The sequence below is a fragment of the Grampus griseus genome, assembly GCF_964374135.1.
Source record: "Grampus griseus genome assembly, chromosome: 2".
Classification (NCBI taxonomy): Eukaryota; Metazoa; Chordata; class Mammalia; order Artiodactyla; family Delphinidae; genus Grampus; species Grampus griseus.
The window spans coordinates 41,072,893-41,090,664 of NC_139018.1; the positions used below are offsets into that span (position 1 = coordinate 41,072,893).

A 17,772-nucleotide genomic window follows, 5' to 3' on the forward strand; every position below is an offset into this window, starting at 1 on the left:
CAAATTCCACAGAGAGAATGTGGTCTGTCTCAAAAGGTGAGAGGTGTGGGGGTGGCTAGTATTTATGGGTTGGGTAATTTCATAGGCTAACAGGTGGAAGGAATATCCTACCTATCTTGGGCAAGGGGCAGATATTTCTAGGAAATGGGGCACCACCCACTTTTTGGCCTTTTATGGTCAGCCTGGGAACTGTCATGGCACCCGTGGGTGTGTCATTTAGCATGCTAATATATTACAATGAGTGTATAATGAAGCTCAAGGTCTACTGGAAGTTGAATCTTCCACCATCTTGGGCCAACTAGGTTCTAACCAGTTTTTGTGGTACCCTGTTCTTAATGATTGTGCCCTGCCCACTTCCTTCCTATCTCATTAGGACTTCAGATATTAGAATTAATGAATATAAGATATAAAATAACTATGTATGAAATGTTTAATAAGGTTAAAAAAAACAGAAAAATGAGAAATAAGAAATTATTTAAAAATTACCAGGCAAACTGGGAAAGAATTAAATGTCACATTTGGAAATTTTTAAAAATTGTTTTTTTAATTGGGTGGAAATGTAAATTGGTGCAGCCACTATGGAAAACAGCATGGAGGTTCCTCAAAAAACTAAAAATAAAGTTGCCATATGATCCAGCAATTCCACTCCCGGGCATATACCCAGACAAAACTATAATTCGAAATGATACATGCACCCCTATGTTCATAGCAGCACTATGTACAATAGCCAAGAGAGGGAAACAACCTAAATGTCCATCAACAGATGAACAGATAAAGATGATGTGGTATGCTGTATACAATGGCATATTACTCAGCCATTAAAAAGAAATAATGCCATTTGCATTACTGCAAACATGGATGTCTTTACAAAAGATGGATGGACCCAGAGTTTATCATACTAAGCGAAAAGTCAGAAAGAGAAAGACAAATACCATATGATATCACTTATACATGGAATCTAAAATACGACGTGAACATATCTACGAAACAGAAACAGACTCACAGCCATAGAGAACAGACTTGTGGTTGCCAAGGGGGAGGTGGGGTGGGGGTTGGGAAGGATTGGGAGATTGGGATTAGCAGATGCAAAATATTATATATAGGACGGATAAACAACAAGGTCCTACTGTATAGCACAGGGAACTATATTCAATATCCTTTGATAAACCATAATGGAAAAGAGTATGAAAAAGAATATACATGTACAACTGAGTCACTTTGCTGTATAGCAGAAATTAACACAATATTGTTAATCAACTACACTTCAATAAAATTAAAAAAAGAAATCAAAGTAAAAAATCGTTTGATATTAAAAACTCAAAGGATGATTTAAACAGATTATAAATAAATGCAGTAAATTAGCTCATTGAGTTGAGGAAATTTAAAAAATTACATTCACTTCAAAAAACCTACAACCAAAGTATGAGAGAAAGAGGAAGGTGAAAAAGAAAACTAAATTCTCCAACAACAGTTAAGTAGCATAAACAGTCCACAGATGTAAGCGCTAAGAAATTTAAGACCTGGACATTGCAGTGCTCCTGGAAGCCCAGGAAATACTAACTAATCTCTGTTCATGTCAACTCCCTGGAACATAGAAGTTGTAGAGCTCTCTAGACCCTATTACCAACATCTATTCCACTGAGAATCAGAAGACACCAGCAAAATAATGGTACCTTACCCTATACAGTGAGGCTTAATTTCATTTGACAAATGCTCCTCTGGTATCTCATATTTTCTAAATATACTTAAATCATAGTAATCTTTAAATTTTCACATCTTTCTTTAGTTAGAGATAGAAGTTTCTTATATGGTCCATTAGTTTGCAGTTCACAGGGCCAAGAACATTCCTCTAGAACATTCCTCCAATCTTCCTCAAGACCAAAAATATTTTCACAGGTTTCTCTGGTTAAATATTCTTGTAATAAAGCTCAATCTTATAGATTAGTCAGTCAAATCAACAAGTACTCTTAAGCTTCTCTTTCTACAATATAAATAATCTAATAAACAGTCATAGATTATATATAGAGGAGTTCTTTTGTAAATAAAGGAATGCTTGTTATTAAAGCAAATTATACACATATTTTGTAAACTTGGTTTCCAATACTTAAAACATTCACTTAAATTAGATAACACATTTTACCTGTTAAATAATAAATCTCAGTTGTTCTAAAGAAAATGTAACCTATCTTCATCAGCTTTTCCTTTAAAATGTATATATAAAACATTGTAGGCATATTTCTGATAAGGAGCTGAATATCGGATTTTAAACATATCATCCAAGTGGTCAAATATAGGTACTAACAGTTCCCATTAGTGTGCACTCCCCTCCCCCCAAATTTCCAGTTTGCTTATTATAGGACTTTACTGACTTTAAAAGCTATATGTAGGATTCAAGATCTCTGGGGGCAATTTTACCGAGTATCCCTAAAATCTCACTAACAATTCTAATCCAACCAGAAGGCACCTCTAACAAATCAAGATTTTCTTTGGCAGCAGCAATTTCTCAATTAGTGCCATTCTCTGGCTAATTCTAGAACTCTGAAGCAGCCCAATATGGTAGCACCCAGAATAGGATTCTGCCCCTTCAGTTCAGAAAGCCCAGGGGCACAGTGTCATTTTTATTTTCTCTGGGATTTCTCTAAAGAATAGTCCCAAGGTGATAGGAGTTTCTGAGTCTGCACAGGTTCAAACCTGAGGATCTTCAAATAACCCAAAAGAAACATATGACTATGGCTCAGCTTCAAAATTCCTACAAATTTGTGAAAAGAAAATAAGGGCAATACACCTCATCAGAAAATGGATTCATCATTTGTGCTTCACAGACATATGACTAAAATTCAGAACTGAAAATTTTCTATATTTCACTTATCTTCTTATCTTCTAATATATTATAACATTTTTGCCTTCTGCTTCTTCCCTCTAGGTCTTACTCTCTTCTAAGCAACCTCCAAGTTTTATTATTCTTCTGCCCACAAATTAAGTCTCCTCGAAAATTTTATACCATTTCTATTCTTGCTCTTTGTCCCTCCCTAGTCTGAGCAATCAATCTCGTCTGTTTTCCCTTTCTTGCTTTTAATTCATCCTCATTCTTGTGTTTAGGGGAGAGTAAGAAGGCAGAGTTCAGGCAAGGAAAATATTTCAGTGAATTCATGCAAGTCTGAGTTTGTTAGGTAGGAGAGAAATGGCTACTACATCAACAAAGCTGAGGGGCTACTGAGCAACCCACAGTGAAAAGCACTGCTGGAGGTGAGGACTACATATTCCTTGAAGTTATACTACTAGTGAAGAACCTGATTCTTGGTTTAAATTTGGATAGTATTTTCAATTACTAAATAATTTTTCCTGGTCACAGAGGAGGAAACAGTCATTATTTAAGCTATAAAAAGAGGCTAAATTATTCATAGCTGGCTATCTCATGAGATATACATGATGTTTATCAGGTTAGAAATCACTGATCAAAAAGTTATTTGGATCCCATTTATATGAAATATCCAAAAGGCAAACCTACAGAGACAGAAAGTAGATAAGTGGTTGACAAAGGATAGGGGAGAAGAGAATGCGGAGTGACTCTTAATGAGAACAAGGTTTCTTTTGGGTGTGATGAAAATGTTCTAAAATTAAATTGTGGTAATGGTTGCACAATTCTGCTAATACACTGAAAACTACTGAGTGGTAAACTTCATATGGGTGAATTTCATGCTATTGTTATATCTTAATAAAGCCGTTTTAAAAGATTACTATGGTTTTATACGGCTTTCTGTATCTATATTTTATTTTGCATAAAAAGGTTTAAAAAGATGACTATATATTATTTGTAGTAACATGAAAAATACTATATTAAAATTTTTTCACAGATTAAAAAAAGTTACCTGAAAATTTCTCAGCTGCTCAGTATCTCTTCATCTTACAGCTTCAACTAAATATTTACTTCACTCTTTCAATTAAATATTTACTTAACCTCCTTCAACAAACCAAATTTCACTCACATGAATTCTAATGCAAAACACTGTTACTGAGTTAAATAATACCCTAAATTAAAATGTTAAAAATGAAATTTCAAAAAACAAAGTCAACCAATCAAACCAACGAAAATAAGTCAGATAAAGCTCTTTTATGCTAAATAGTATTTCCATAAAGCCCATGACACAAGTCATTTAGTACGCAAACTACAGTCAGTTTACACAGATATTAGCAGCAGTTTCAATTTCACAAAGTGTGTGTGAGACAGAGCTTGCCACTTTTGATGTTTCCTTCATGTTTCATGATTTTTTAACGTATCACCATCTTCTAGACATGTGCTGTGATCTGAATCACATACACCATAAGGTAGTCTTCTTAAATTGCTACAAAGGTATGTACCGCACAATTTCTAAAAGTAAAATTTAGAAGTACACAATTGCCTGAAAAACACCTAACCTTAATTTAGTTGGAGGGTTCTAGTCACTATAAAATTAGATACTGACCTATTTTTACTAAACATTATAGTATAAGCAAAACATTAAAAGATTTAGATGGCATAGATTTAGTTTTTAAAGTTTCCTAAGACTGTTCTGGTATTCACAATCTCAATTTGCTTCATCTGTTACCTATTTCAAATTTCTCAGTTTTGGATAATTTATACACATTGAGAAGTCTACATATTGAGAAGTGGATTCAATTCCCAGTTTGCTGTTTTGTTTTTTTTTTTTTTTGCGGTACGCGGGCCTCTCACTGCTGTGGCCTCTCCCACTGCGGAGCTCCGGACGCGCAAGCTCAGCAGCCATGGCTCACGGGCCAAGCCGCTCCGTGGCATGTGGGATCTTCCCAGACCAGAGCACGAACCCGTGTCCCCTGCATCGGCAGGCGGACTCTCAACCACTGCGCCACCAGGGAAGCCCCTGTTTTTTAATTCTTGCATATTTGAGGATTCAGACTCTGACTGACCCAGAAAACAATAACTGATTTCCTCAGCCAATCCATCATTTTAAATTTTGCTTGAAAAAAACAAAACCCCTCACAGAGAGCATTTGTAAGTGTTTGCTGATAACCCTGTGTACTTAGGTTGAAATAAGGGAAAAATAAAACTTATTAAATATTTAAGATGGTAAAAGGTTCATTCAAACACAAAATATGTGAAGATTCTAAATATTTTACACGTATGAATAATGTCTCTCCTGGAAAAAAGGACCAAAAAGTATATGCCTTTAAAAGATAGACTTCTGTCCACAAAATCTAACATTCTTCAAAACAGAATAATTCACTGAGTCCATAGACTGCGATATGTGATGCTTTGTGTATACGGTAACGGGTGCTGGAAAGTAAAAGAAAAAAGGGTTTTTTTGAAAGTGAAAATTCTTTCTCTCTCTCTATATATCCAACCACCTCCTATACTTGATTAGCCATACCTCAAATGACATGGCCTAAAATAAATTTCTCAACTCCCTACCGCTTCTCCTCTGTCTCGGGAAGTAGATCTACCATTAGTCATGAGCTCACAGAATCCTGTGTTTCTCTTATCATAGCACAGAAGGCCCTGTGAATCTTTAGATTTTAAGATCCATGGGGGAAGGAATCATGTCTCTTCTGTTCGTAAGTACCTAGTACATAGTGACACTTGATTAATATATGGGACATCATCATGACTTCTCCCTTGTCAACAGAGTTAGGAATTGTTTTCTACCCAGGAAAAGGTATTCCCATAGAAGTTGAATTGTATCCTACCATTTCCACTTTGTTATTCTATAGAATACATAGTTCTAATTTTTTAAAATCTCTACAGAACACAATTGATTTCTAATATTAAAATATCAGACCCTGCAAAGCTGCAGGTTACCAGTCAAAAACTTGATTTTCAGATTACTGTTCATTAATGACTTTTAAAAGTTTCTCAACATCATTAGATACACATTCATTACTGAAAAATGCCACATGAGATATGTTGAAGGGGAGAAAAGAGAAAAGATGTAGTTTTGACTAGAAGTTAGAGCCTATACATTCTCTTTCCCTGGGCTATTTACTTATTCATCTGCTCATTCATTTAACATTCATGAATGGGTACATTTTTTAAAAAGTCTTTTCTATGTAAGAAGCAAAGTATAAGGTAATTTAAATGCAAAGGAGTAATTACTGGGAGCTAGGAATCTACTTTCAATGTATTTTAGACAAAAATATCTTAAATTTAGTCAGGGAGTTTTACTGTATAAAATGAACAATCCCATTTGCACTTAAGGAGCTCCTGATTCTACTGACTGTAGCAAACCACTACAAGATCACTCTAGATGATTGACTAGTTGTTAAAGTACTTGCTTGTAGTATCAGGAAGCATTTATAGAGAGAAAATGAAGACAGATATGGAGTAACGTAGGGTTAAACTGTGGGTTGACCACAAAAGCTGCCAATTCTAAGATCAGCCCCTTGACATCCAAACAAGGATGATATTCTACTGCTTTATGAAAAGTGAAAATTTTGTTTACTACCTATTTATATTCTGAAGTATGATGGAATATTGCAAAAATGTTTTTCTAAAGTCTGGTAAGTTTTGCAATTTGGTTTGTAAAACAAAACAAAAAATATATATATAGCCACTCCTTGCTTATCCTTATCGTTACCATTTTCATTACTAAATTTTGGTAACAAAGTAAGCAAACTGCATATCTCCTATTGACATAATATGAAATATGACACAATTTTCTACCACTCATACTAAAGACAAGGAGCAGGGCTAAGAAGTCAAGACATTCAAAGTTGGTAATGAATTATGTTCTTATTCTCTGAAGCAGTACAACAGTTCCTGAATAGCATATTTTTAAATAAAATAATTAAGCCACATACAGCAGGACTCAAAACAAAACAACCAACCAACCAAACAACGTGTTTATCTACAACCCCTTCCTGAGACAGTCATATCACAGACGAATACAAAGCACCAGCCTAAATTTAAACTAGATTATCTGTGACCTATGCTCTCTCATAGTATGCTGTATTTCTGGCTCACATTCGATTTTCTTTGTCATGTGTTTATCAGAAAATGAGGAGGGAGACTACAAAGATTAAACAATCATATATTGAGCACTTATTTAAAATAAATGAAACCTGGTCCCTGCTTTCAAGGAATTTACTTTTAATAAATCTTAATATTGAAATGTTCCATTTATAGTATAATCTCTATTGTGAGACCAATTAGCTTGTATTTAAGACTATCTTCCTAAACTCACTAAGAATTTCATTTGAATGAAGGACTGATGAAATCATTTATGTCAGTGGGAGGCATAGAAGTGAACATGAATAAAATAAGCCATAAGACAAAATTGTGTACGGTTTATAGTACTAGTTGTATTATAGCTTTAACTTACGTGCTTTTTATATTAAAAAATTTAATGGTTCTTCTTGGTGAAAAGTTCTAAAGGGAGCTGACATGACATGTGATACTGTACTTTTCAACTTTATGTATACTTCCACCTCAGATTGCAGCTCAATCACAAGATTCACTCTCTGGGTACAATAGAACTGTAGCCATACCCTTCATATACAAAGATTTTCTAAACCATTACAATCGCCAAAAGAGTTACTTATAGCAGTAGCAATGAAACTGCAGTGACCCACATATATAATTACTTTGAAAAGTCCAAGGACATGTGTTTGGCTTCTGTTACTAGCTGTGAAAATTAACCTCTGTCTTAATTTCCCGATCTTTTAAGATACAAGTAATAATAGTATCTATCTCATACAGATAGATATAAAGATTTAATGAGCTAGTACTTGAAAATTTCTATGATAATGCCGGGCATATAAGTGGTCAATAATGTCAGTTATCGTTGTTACTAGCTAATGTTAAGGCTAGAAAAAGTTAAGAGCCACACAAAGAATCAAATTCATGATTCTGGTCTCATTAGTATCATACTCCAATAAATGGATCTTAGCAGCCACAGACGGCCTATATAAAATTATCCATTCAAAAAATTCAATAAAGGAAATTTTACTATGCATTTTCTAAATACTAGAAATAGCATAACAATTTGATATGGTTTAAAGTTTAGCTTAGAGATTTATATGAAAACAGACTATTCATATATCAGACATTTGTTTGACTCAAATTAAAAGTTGATAGTAGCCAAAGCGATCCTGAGGGAAAAAAAAGGAGATGGAGGAATCAGACTCCCTGACTTCAGACTATACTACAAAGCTACAGTAATCAAGACAATATGGTACTGGCAAAAAACCCCAGAAATATAGATCAGTGGAACAGGACAGAAAGCCCAGAAATAAACCCATGCACCTATGGTCAACTAATGTATGAGAAAGGAGGCAAGGATATACAATGGAGAAAAGACATTCTCTTCAATAAGAGTGCTGGGAAAACTGGATAGCTACATGTAAAAGAATGAAATTAGAACACTCCCTAACACCATACACAAAAAGAAACTCAAAATGGATTAAAGACCTAAATGTAAGACCAGACACTATAAAACTCTTTGAGGAAACCATAGGAAGAACACTCTTTGACATGAATCACAGCAAGATCTTTTTTGACCCATCTCCTACAGTAATGGAAATAAAAACAGAAATAAACAAATGGGACCTAATGAAACTTAAAATCTTTTGCACAGCAAAGGAAACTATAAACAAGACAAAACTACAGCCCTCAGAATGGGAGAAAATATTTGCAAATGAAGCAACGGACAAAGGATTAATCTCCAAAATATATAAACAGTTCATGCTGCTCAATATTAAAAAAACAAACAACCCAATAAAAAAGTGGGCAGAAGACCTAAATAGACATTTCTCCAAAGAAGACATACAGATGGCCAAGAGGCACATGAAAAGCTGCTCAACATCACTAATTATTAGAGAAATGCAAATCAAAACTACAATGAGGGGGCTTCCCTGGTGGCGCAGTGGTTGAGAGTCCGCCTGCCGATGCAGGGGACGCAGGTTCATGCCCCAGTCTGGAAAGATCCCACATGCCACCGAGCGGCTGGGCCCATGAGCCGTGGCCGGTAGGCCTGCGCGTCTGGAGCCTGTGCTCCACAACGGGAGAGGTCACAACAGTGAGAGGCCCATGTACAGCAAAACAAAAACAAAAACTACAATGAGGTACACCTCACACCAGTTAGAATGGGCATCAGAAAATCTACAAACAAATGCTGGAGAGGGTTTGGAGAAAAGGGAACCCTCTTGCACTGTTGGTGGGAATGTAAACTGATACAGCCACTATGGAGAACAGTATGGAGGTTCCTTAAAAAACTAAAAATAGAACTACCATATGACCCAGCAATACCACCCCTGGGCATATACCCAGAGAAAACCATAATTCAAAAAGACGCATGCACCCCAATGTTCACTGCAGCACTATTTACAATAGCCAGGTCATGGAAGCAACCTAAATGCCCATCAACAAACGAATGGATAAAGAAGATGTGGTACATATATACAATGGAATATTACTCAGCCATAAAAAGGAACGAAATAGGGTCATTTGTAGAGACGTGGATGGACCTAGAGACTGTCATACAGAGTGAAATAAGTCAGATAGAGAAAAACAAATATCGTATATTAATGCATATATGTGGAATCTAGAAAAATGATATAGATGAACCGGTTTGCAAGGCAGAAATAGAGACATATGTAGAGAACAAACATATGGACACCAAGGGGGGAAAGTGTGGGGGGAGTGGGGGGTGGGATGAATTGGGAGATTGGGATTGACATATATACAGTAATATGTATAAGATAAATAATAAAAATCTGCTCTATAAAAAAATTAAATTAAAAAAAGTTGATAGTTACCTCCCTTTTTTAACCAATACATTGTCTAGTTACTGTGATTCCGCAATTCCTTTCTGTTAAAAGGATGCCTACTTCATAATATTTGCAAATATAACTCTGGAAAGAGATGCATGATGGTCATGAATGTCCTGTTAACCCTCACAGCCAAAACATAAGAAGTTAAAATGAAATACTTAGGTCCAAAATCAGCCAACATAATTTTCTATACCAACATAACAACTCTGCCACCCTTCTGATTTATATAATCTTCACACTTAAAATCTAGGTTCAGGGGAGTTCCCTGGCAGTCCAGTGGTTAAGACTCAGTGCTTTCACTGCCATGGCCCGGGTTCAATCCCTCGTGAGGGAACTAACACCCTGCAAGTCAAGTGGTGTGGCCAAAAAAAAAAAAAATCCAGGTTCAGCCAAAATAATATATAAGAAGAGAGTCAGAAATACCTGCCACCAGAAAGCTTTTAACTTCTTCCGCCACCTGCTACAGCAATCACTCCCATTCTCAGGTAGATTTTGCCTAATACTTACAAAATATCTGAATGTCCACTATCCACAGGCATTGTGCCAGGCTTTGGGTACAGTAAAGTTATTGCATTTTCCCCTTCTGAATTTTATAATTAAATTGAACACACAATTATACTTAAAACATAAACAGTAAAGTATATGATTAAAGCCATACAAATAATACAATCATAATGCTGTAGAAGTACAGAGAGAACAGAAATGAAACACTCTGGTGATCAGGAAAGGTTTTGTGGGGGAGAAAATAATAGAAATGAGCTTTGATAAAAAAAGAAAACAAAAGCTGGAGAAGGAGGGACAAGAATTCTGAACCATCAATTAGCATGAGCAAAGACCCACTGAGAGAGAGAAAAGTTCAGGGTGTGCTCCAGAGATGGTAAGAGGACCAGTTTGGTTGAAAATAGATCAGTCCTGAGGTCCAATCATGGAAAGTGTCAAAGCCAAACCAAGAATTCTAAGCTTTAATCTAGAGGTAAAAGGGAGTCACTCAACATATTGAGCAGAGAAATAATGTGATGGAGGAGGGAGATGCAGTACAAGATGTTAGTAGAAAACAACAGTTGGGAGTGTTAAAACATGGTTTGGGTATGAGGTAGTAATAAGACCTGAAATGTTCCAGTACAATTTTTCAACCTTATATAACCCAGGACCCACATACAAAGCCTTAATGCCTTTCATGAAGACTCCCTATTTTCTTTATTTGTTTCACAAGAAGAACTGAGTTAATTAGAATAATTTATTTTTCTTACTCTCTTTTGCATCTTTGCTGTAGCAATATCTTCTTGACCATTTCTAATCATGAAATTTTCTTTTTTTGTTTCACAAGAACTGAGTTAATTAGAATAATTTATTTTTCTTACTCTCTTTTGCATCTTTTCTGTAGCAATATCTTCTTGATCATTTCTAATCATGAACCGTTACCCCTCTTCAAAACACCAACCTGCGTCCTTCCTCATTTACTGATCATTCTTGTCTGAACATTCACCTTTGCTTTATTACTTACTCTTTATCCTCTATTTAACCATCGACTCCCACCTAATCATTAACCTAATGACTTCTCTCCAGCTTCATACAGTCAAATAAATCTACTCATACTCAATTTTCTTTTCCATTACCTCTTAACTTTTAGTCTACTCATATACAAGTTCTATATGCCCACAACCTTTAGCACCTTTCTGAAGTCTCTACTCAATCCGAAGACTTATAGTTTGTCTTCCAGGCTCACTGCTAAAACTACACTGAAAGACAACCCTCTCATACTCACTAAGTTTCTATTCCCCTAAGTATTTCAAGATTTCATATACTCAATAATAGCAGCTACCATTTATTTGGTATTTCTTTACGGTAGAAAATACGTCAAGTGCTTTACATGATTATCTCATTTAATATTCAAGATTACCTAATGAGAAACGCTTTTCCATTTGACAGATAAAGAAAACTGAGGCTTAGAAAAATCAAGCAGCTTGCCCAAGATCACCCCACTAGGAAGTTTTACCATGTTCTCTGGAGCCTACAATGTGGCTCCACTGATTGTGCATACTCGGAAACATTTCCCTAAGTCCTTCAATACAGACATCAACCATTTGAGAATTAATATGGATTCCATTTCTCGATCTGAACAATGATAGCCAAACATATAAAACTGTTTATCTCTGTTGACTTCTGAAACTTTGGGAATGAGAAAATGATTTTAACTTCTTAAATCTTTACTGAATGTTTTAGAAGGGAATCTTGCACTGGAAGACTTAACTACATAAATTTGTAAGGTTCCTTTTAATTCTAGGAATCTGTATCAGAAGTGTAACATTCAGCTTTTCAAATTTTGATTCCTAGGAACAACAATCTAATTGGGAAAAGGCTACTCAAGAGTATTCTGAAAATAATTTTGTATTTACAGATCTGATTCTGGCACATTACTTAGACTCTCTAAGCCTACATTTCTTCATCTGTAACACAGAGATAACATCATATGCTTTAGAAGGTTGTGGTGAAAATTAAAGGCTGATGCTTTATTTTCAATAAATTATGGCTTTTATTATTCACTTTCTTTTGTATCTAGAAGTAGTTTAGTTTCATAGGATTTTAATTCAAATCATATCAGCCACAAAAAATCTAGTGACTTTCAATCCAGATCCTAAACACGAATACTACATAAACTAAGTCAATGGGATCCAGATAAACATGTTAAGAACTATATTAAAAACTCAAACTCCCTTCTTTATCACATTTACTCAAGGAATGTTTAAAACATCTCTAATTTTATAAACACAGTATCAACAATCTATTAACACACATTAACATCCAGTACCTTTCCCTCAGTTTCTCAGAAAAATTCTAAAGTCTATTACATTTTAGATAAAGGTATACATAAGCTCCCCTCTCTTAATTACTTTCTCTAGCTCCTCCTACCTGCCTCAGCAAAAGAAAAGCTAGGTAAAGAGCTTATCTAGGTAGTACACAGATAGCTAGGACATATAAAGGTCAAAATCATCAAGAAATATATTCTGGAGACTCAATAAAATATAAAATTGTTACTTGTGTAATACGGAGCACATTAGACACTGGAAAGAACAAAAGAAGAAAAAATAGAGGTAATCAACCTTTTGATCTTGATATAATTTAACCCAAGCTACTTTCATATAAGAGTAGTTAATAATCCCAGGGAAATTCAGAGAATTTCCTGGGTAATAGTGAAATAATTAATGAAGCAACTCAATTTTTAAAAATTTGTCACCAACTTAATATGAGATGGAAGACAGAACATATTCTGGCATAAAGTTACTACCCAGGGTACAGGAAGGCACAGAGTTTTACCTCGTTGCCTCACAACACCTTTCCCTTCCCCCAAGGTCCATATATTTCACAGGGCCATACCTTGTTTTATCTTGTTTAACTTACAGGACACCACTTGCGCTGATTTTCTTACAGGGCTGCCTCCTTCCTCTGATTTGATTAAGGATGGAAAGTAGTCAGGAGTACAACTCAGAGTCAGATGCCCAGACAAGAGTCAGTCATTCAGGGGATCATCGAAATTATCATCATATAATTAGTTATTTCTACATGATCACAACCTCACATCTTAAGAAATTAATCCAGCTCTCATGCATGAGCATTTCAGGGGTAACAAGCTCCCTATGGACATATGTCAGTCTTTAGTCTTAAATTTTTAAATAAATAAGCATTTACAGTGAAACCAGAATCAGCTACACATGCTATTAGCTATTATAATAAACAGTCTAGGTGTTATGGGAACAAATTCAAAGACTGTAGGTTTTTACTAACTGCTTAGCAATATTTACCATGTGACAATACTATGTACTATTAATTTCTTTGAAAAAAATTGGGTATTAGAGAACAAATTTTCAAATGAAGGTTTATTAACAAGTCAAGATAAGCAAGACTCAGCTTGAACTGACAGAAAAACCTTAACAATGTGTTCTTAAAATGCCCTCCACATGAAATTACCAAGGGTCGTGTGCTTGTTCAAACCTGTAGTCTCAACCACCCTTTGTCTCTTGTGGAATCTCCATCTGCCTTCCTCCCAAGAGTTTTTCTAGACTTCTCAATCCCAACAGAAAAATCAATAAAAGCTACCTACAGGAATATCTTTCCTACATAACAATCAACAACTTTAAATTCTTTTAAATAAGAGACAACCCAGAAAGAAAATCAGCTTCAGAATGCTGAAACATCTAAGTGCCTGGCACATAACAGGCATTTAGTCAAAGCATATTAAATAGACAATGTTGAGAATAAAAAAATATAACAACTGGACAGTACATTTGATAATATAATCTACCCCTTTGGCTTTGCTGATTATTTTGGAGCACAGCCATGACCAAACAATTATTGTCTCCTAGTGCAGTGTTCCCTTCAACAGTTTACATTGTAATTATGGGCATCACTTTTGCTCTTCAAACTAAAATATAAACCACTTTCATATTATATGTTAAAATACACACACACCACATAAAAAGAATTTTTGATGATTCAATCATTCAACCATTTTATTTCTCAAATATATACTGAGGTAGCTAGCCAAACTTTACCAGTCTTAATATACCTCTCCCATAATATAATTACTTCACTGATGTGAAAAATATTTAGTGATATCTAATCAAAAATGCCTTAACTTCCATGCCTAGCTCATTATAGTTTCATGTGGTATTGCTATAACTTGCAGGTTAAAAGTAATCAGCCTTGTATGACTGAATGTTTAAACAGATATATATGAGTTACACATAGGAACAGAACTAAAACATCAAACAAGGAATGTTATTTTGGGCTTCAAATTATTTATTGGCAAAAGAAACATTAAATCAATAAAGGGAACATCTATATTTATAAAAGAGGCAGAGGCGTGGGTCACTATTGCCCTAGTCAGTTTCCTAATCTGCAGAGTTACAGAACTACACTCTGGAAAAGGCCCAATATGTAAAAAGATAAAAATATAAAAGTGAAGTTGTTCGAGTTAAAGAGCAGTTGGGGAGTAAGCCCTGCTGGACTCCTGAGAGCTCTGGAACCCCTAAGGCTCAGAAGAGCACTGTTAAAATAAATAAGCCCTCTGACTCTTCAGAGCTCTGTGCACCTAAAAAGTGACTGTGTTTAAAATTCCAGTGTGCAAATTTGAGAAGATTAAACCTTTTTCCTCAGAACAATTTTTTTTTAAATTCCTAACTTCCTTCAGTAACGTCAAAATCATTTACTCCGGGAAAATAATAACTACCTCCCATAGATCTTTACACCTCCCATGGTCTTCCAATCACTTCTTAAAATGCATTTGGCTCATTACTCCAATTAGCAGAAAATTTAGGGTTAGGGGCGGGGAGGCGAACAGATTTCTCGGCTTGGACAACTGAAGTATGACCTTTGTGGATTTTTAAGTACCATGCGGTGCTTGAGAAAAAAGAAATACCTCCGGTGATGAAATTTTCAAAACGTATCTAAAACTGCGGTTGGTAGAGGCACTCCACAGCCAGCTGTCCTTCAAGAAAATATTTAAAATGTACAAGCTGAACAGAACCACATCTCAACCAAACTCTAACATCAACAACTTTTACCCACACAATTTACACGGTTAAAAACAGAAGAAATCAGTTCGATTTACTTCGGTGGATTCGTTCGATGCCTTAATAATGAATGAATTGGAAGCATCACTGCCGAGTTCTGAAAGAGCCTCACGCTCAGCTCCGCCCCCTATAAAACCTGAAGCTAATTCTCCAGAATTTAGTGTTTCGAGGCCAAGTCCGGTCCAAAGGAGGCCTCCCCCCTTCTTTCTCCCGGCCTCCCTCCAGGGGTTGGAGCCCAGGGTGGCCGGGCGGGTGCGGGTGCCGGACGCCCCCTCCCCGCTTGGGGAAAGTTCCGCCGGCCGCTCTCGGGACAGGCCGGTTCGCGGCCCTCGCGCGCGCCGCCGTCACAAACACCCCGCCCGGCCTCGGCGGCCGGAGGGTCGCGCCCCCTCCCCGCGCCGCCGCCGCCACAAACACCCCGCCCCCGCCTCCCCGCCGCCTCCCTCGCGGAGCGTTAACCCCTCGTCGCCCGACGCCCGGCTCCGGGGAGGAGGCCGGGCCAGGGGGTGGAGTTGTCGCGTCTCCTCCCGGGAGCGCCCGGGCAGACGCCCGGCTTGTTTACAGGCCCCAGGCCTGGTGGCCGCCGCGCAGGCCCGCGCCGCCCGCCCGCCCTCGGCCCGAGCGTCGCGCTTACCCGGAGCAGCAGAGGGCGGGCAGGTCCCTGGTCCGCCGAGGCGGCGGCGGCGACGGCAGCCGGGGAGGGGGCGGGAAGAGGGTCACCGCGGCGGCGGCCGTCCAGGTCAGGCCGGGGAGGGGGCGGAGGAGGGGAGGAGCCGGGCTGCGTCCGGGACCCCGGCTCTCGGCGCCCTCGCGGCTCAGATCATCCGGGCGTTGGAGCGGGAGGCGGAGAGCGGGTCCCGGAGGACGAGGAAGAGCCGAAGATTCATAGCTTTCGCGCCCCACCTGCCTGGCGCCCCCCACCCCCCCTCCCCAGCCACCAGTTCCCGAGCTGCAGCCGCCCGAGCACCCGAAGCTGCGGGCCGGGCCGGCTCAGAGACCACAGCTCCCTCGCTCCCGAGCGCGCTCCCGCCCTTAGCGCCGCCGCCGCCGCCTCGAGCGCGTCCCCGCGCAGGCGCGCTCACGTCGGCGCTGTGCTGCCCCTCCCCCACGCCTCCGCCCGCCCCGCCCCGCCCCGCCCCGTCGGCTCAGCCCCAACTACAGCCGCGGCGCGGTGGAGCAGCTGGAGAGACCCGGATGTCGTTGGGCCGGAACTGCAGCGCGGGCCGGCGAGCGGGGGAGGGGCGGACGCAGATGACGTCACTGTCCTACCCGGCTTCTCTCGCCGCAATCGCCTCCCGGCCCCGGCCTCAGGCTCAAGCTGAAGGGAGCATCCGAATCCCGGATCGGAACGGAGGTGCCCCAGGCACACACCTCCCGTCCCTAAGGGCAACAACCCACACACTCTACTACCACCCACCCACACGCTGGTGCAGCCGATACACGCACGAGGCACATGCTCTGAGTTTCTGGCAGGTTTTCCGTCTGTAGCTCATGGGGTTTCACATCGTATTTATTTGTACTTGTTAGACAGTCACGTGATTCTGCTTCTGGGGACTTCCATCGACCTCCAGTGAGGTTAAAGGAACGAAGGATTTTTAAAAATCCGGAAGATAATCAAAAACGTAACAGCTCCTTCTGTTGAAAGTTAGAGATCTGCTAAACCTGATTGAAACTGCACGTGCAGGCGGCCAAAATCCAGTTTAGCTGGCTAGACTACGGAAAACCGGACCCACGCCGGACGCACGCTGTTTGCGGACGCCGCAGCGGATAGAATGACAAACCCTAGGCGGCCAATGAATCAGAACTGGGGAACAGTACATCACCAGCCAGGTCTCCTATTGGCTGGGGTGCTTTATCCCTCTCTTGTCAGAGACTTAACCTGTTCATGGATTTGACCTACACCACATTTGCAGGAACAGAAGTTTAATAGAAAAATCCGTGTTTTAAAGAGATGCTCTGGTATATACAAAGAACAACCAAACACTGTATTATTAGAGGCAGGTACTTTAAAAAGAACTGCTACTTTGTATCTCCTAAAGCCACTTTGTTGTTCCAACTCTTAGATCAAAAGCAACCTATTTATTCTGTCTCTTGTCATTTAGCAAACATTTAGCTGCTTTCAGAGCTGAAAAGCTGTCTCCAGTTTTTTCAACATGTCTTTTTGGGAAGATTCTGTTCCTTTCACTTTTAGGCCTGGGATCTAACAACAGTATGAAACAATATCACCTAATGATCACTGGCAGGCCACTTCTTCAAGGAACCCCAAAATTACTCTACCCAATATCTTTGGGGTTAGAATTTCTTAGCATGAGATGAAGATGGATCATTTCCAGGTATGGAAAGTAAAAATAAAGTTCATTTGTGCATTTGGTCCCAGTATTATCTGAGGACATATTTCCTAATTACTTCTCCCCACATTTGC

At 38.6% G+C, this 17,772-nt stretch overlaps 1 protein-coding gene across 2 annotated transcripts in view; it reads right to left on the reverse strand.

Moving 5' to 3' along the window:
- The window catches only part of PPM1A (protein phosphatase, Mg2+/Mn2+ dependent 1A), a 49,198-nt gene extending 32,823 nt beyond the window's left edge, over positions 1-16,375 (reverse strand). Inside the window, exon 1 of one of the 2 annotated variants that reach the window (XM_082648767.1) lies at positions 15,985-16,375. The gene's annotated coding sequence lies outside the window, so the exon portion shown is untranslated. Of the gene's footprint in view, positions 1-15,196; positions 15,206-15,984 lie in introns of those variants that run through there. The other variant, XM_082648769.1, reaches the window with a different exon arrangement.
- Positions 16,376-17,772: the final 1,397 nt, after the last annotated feature.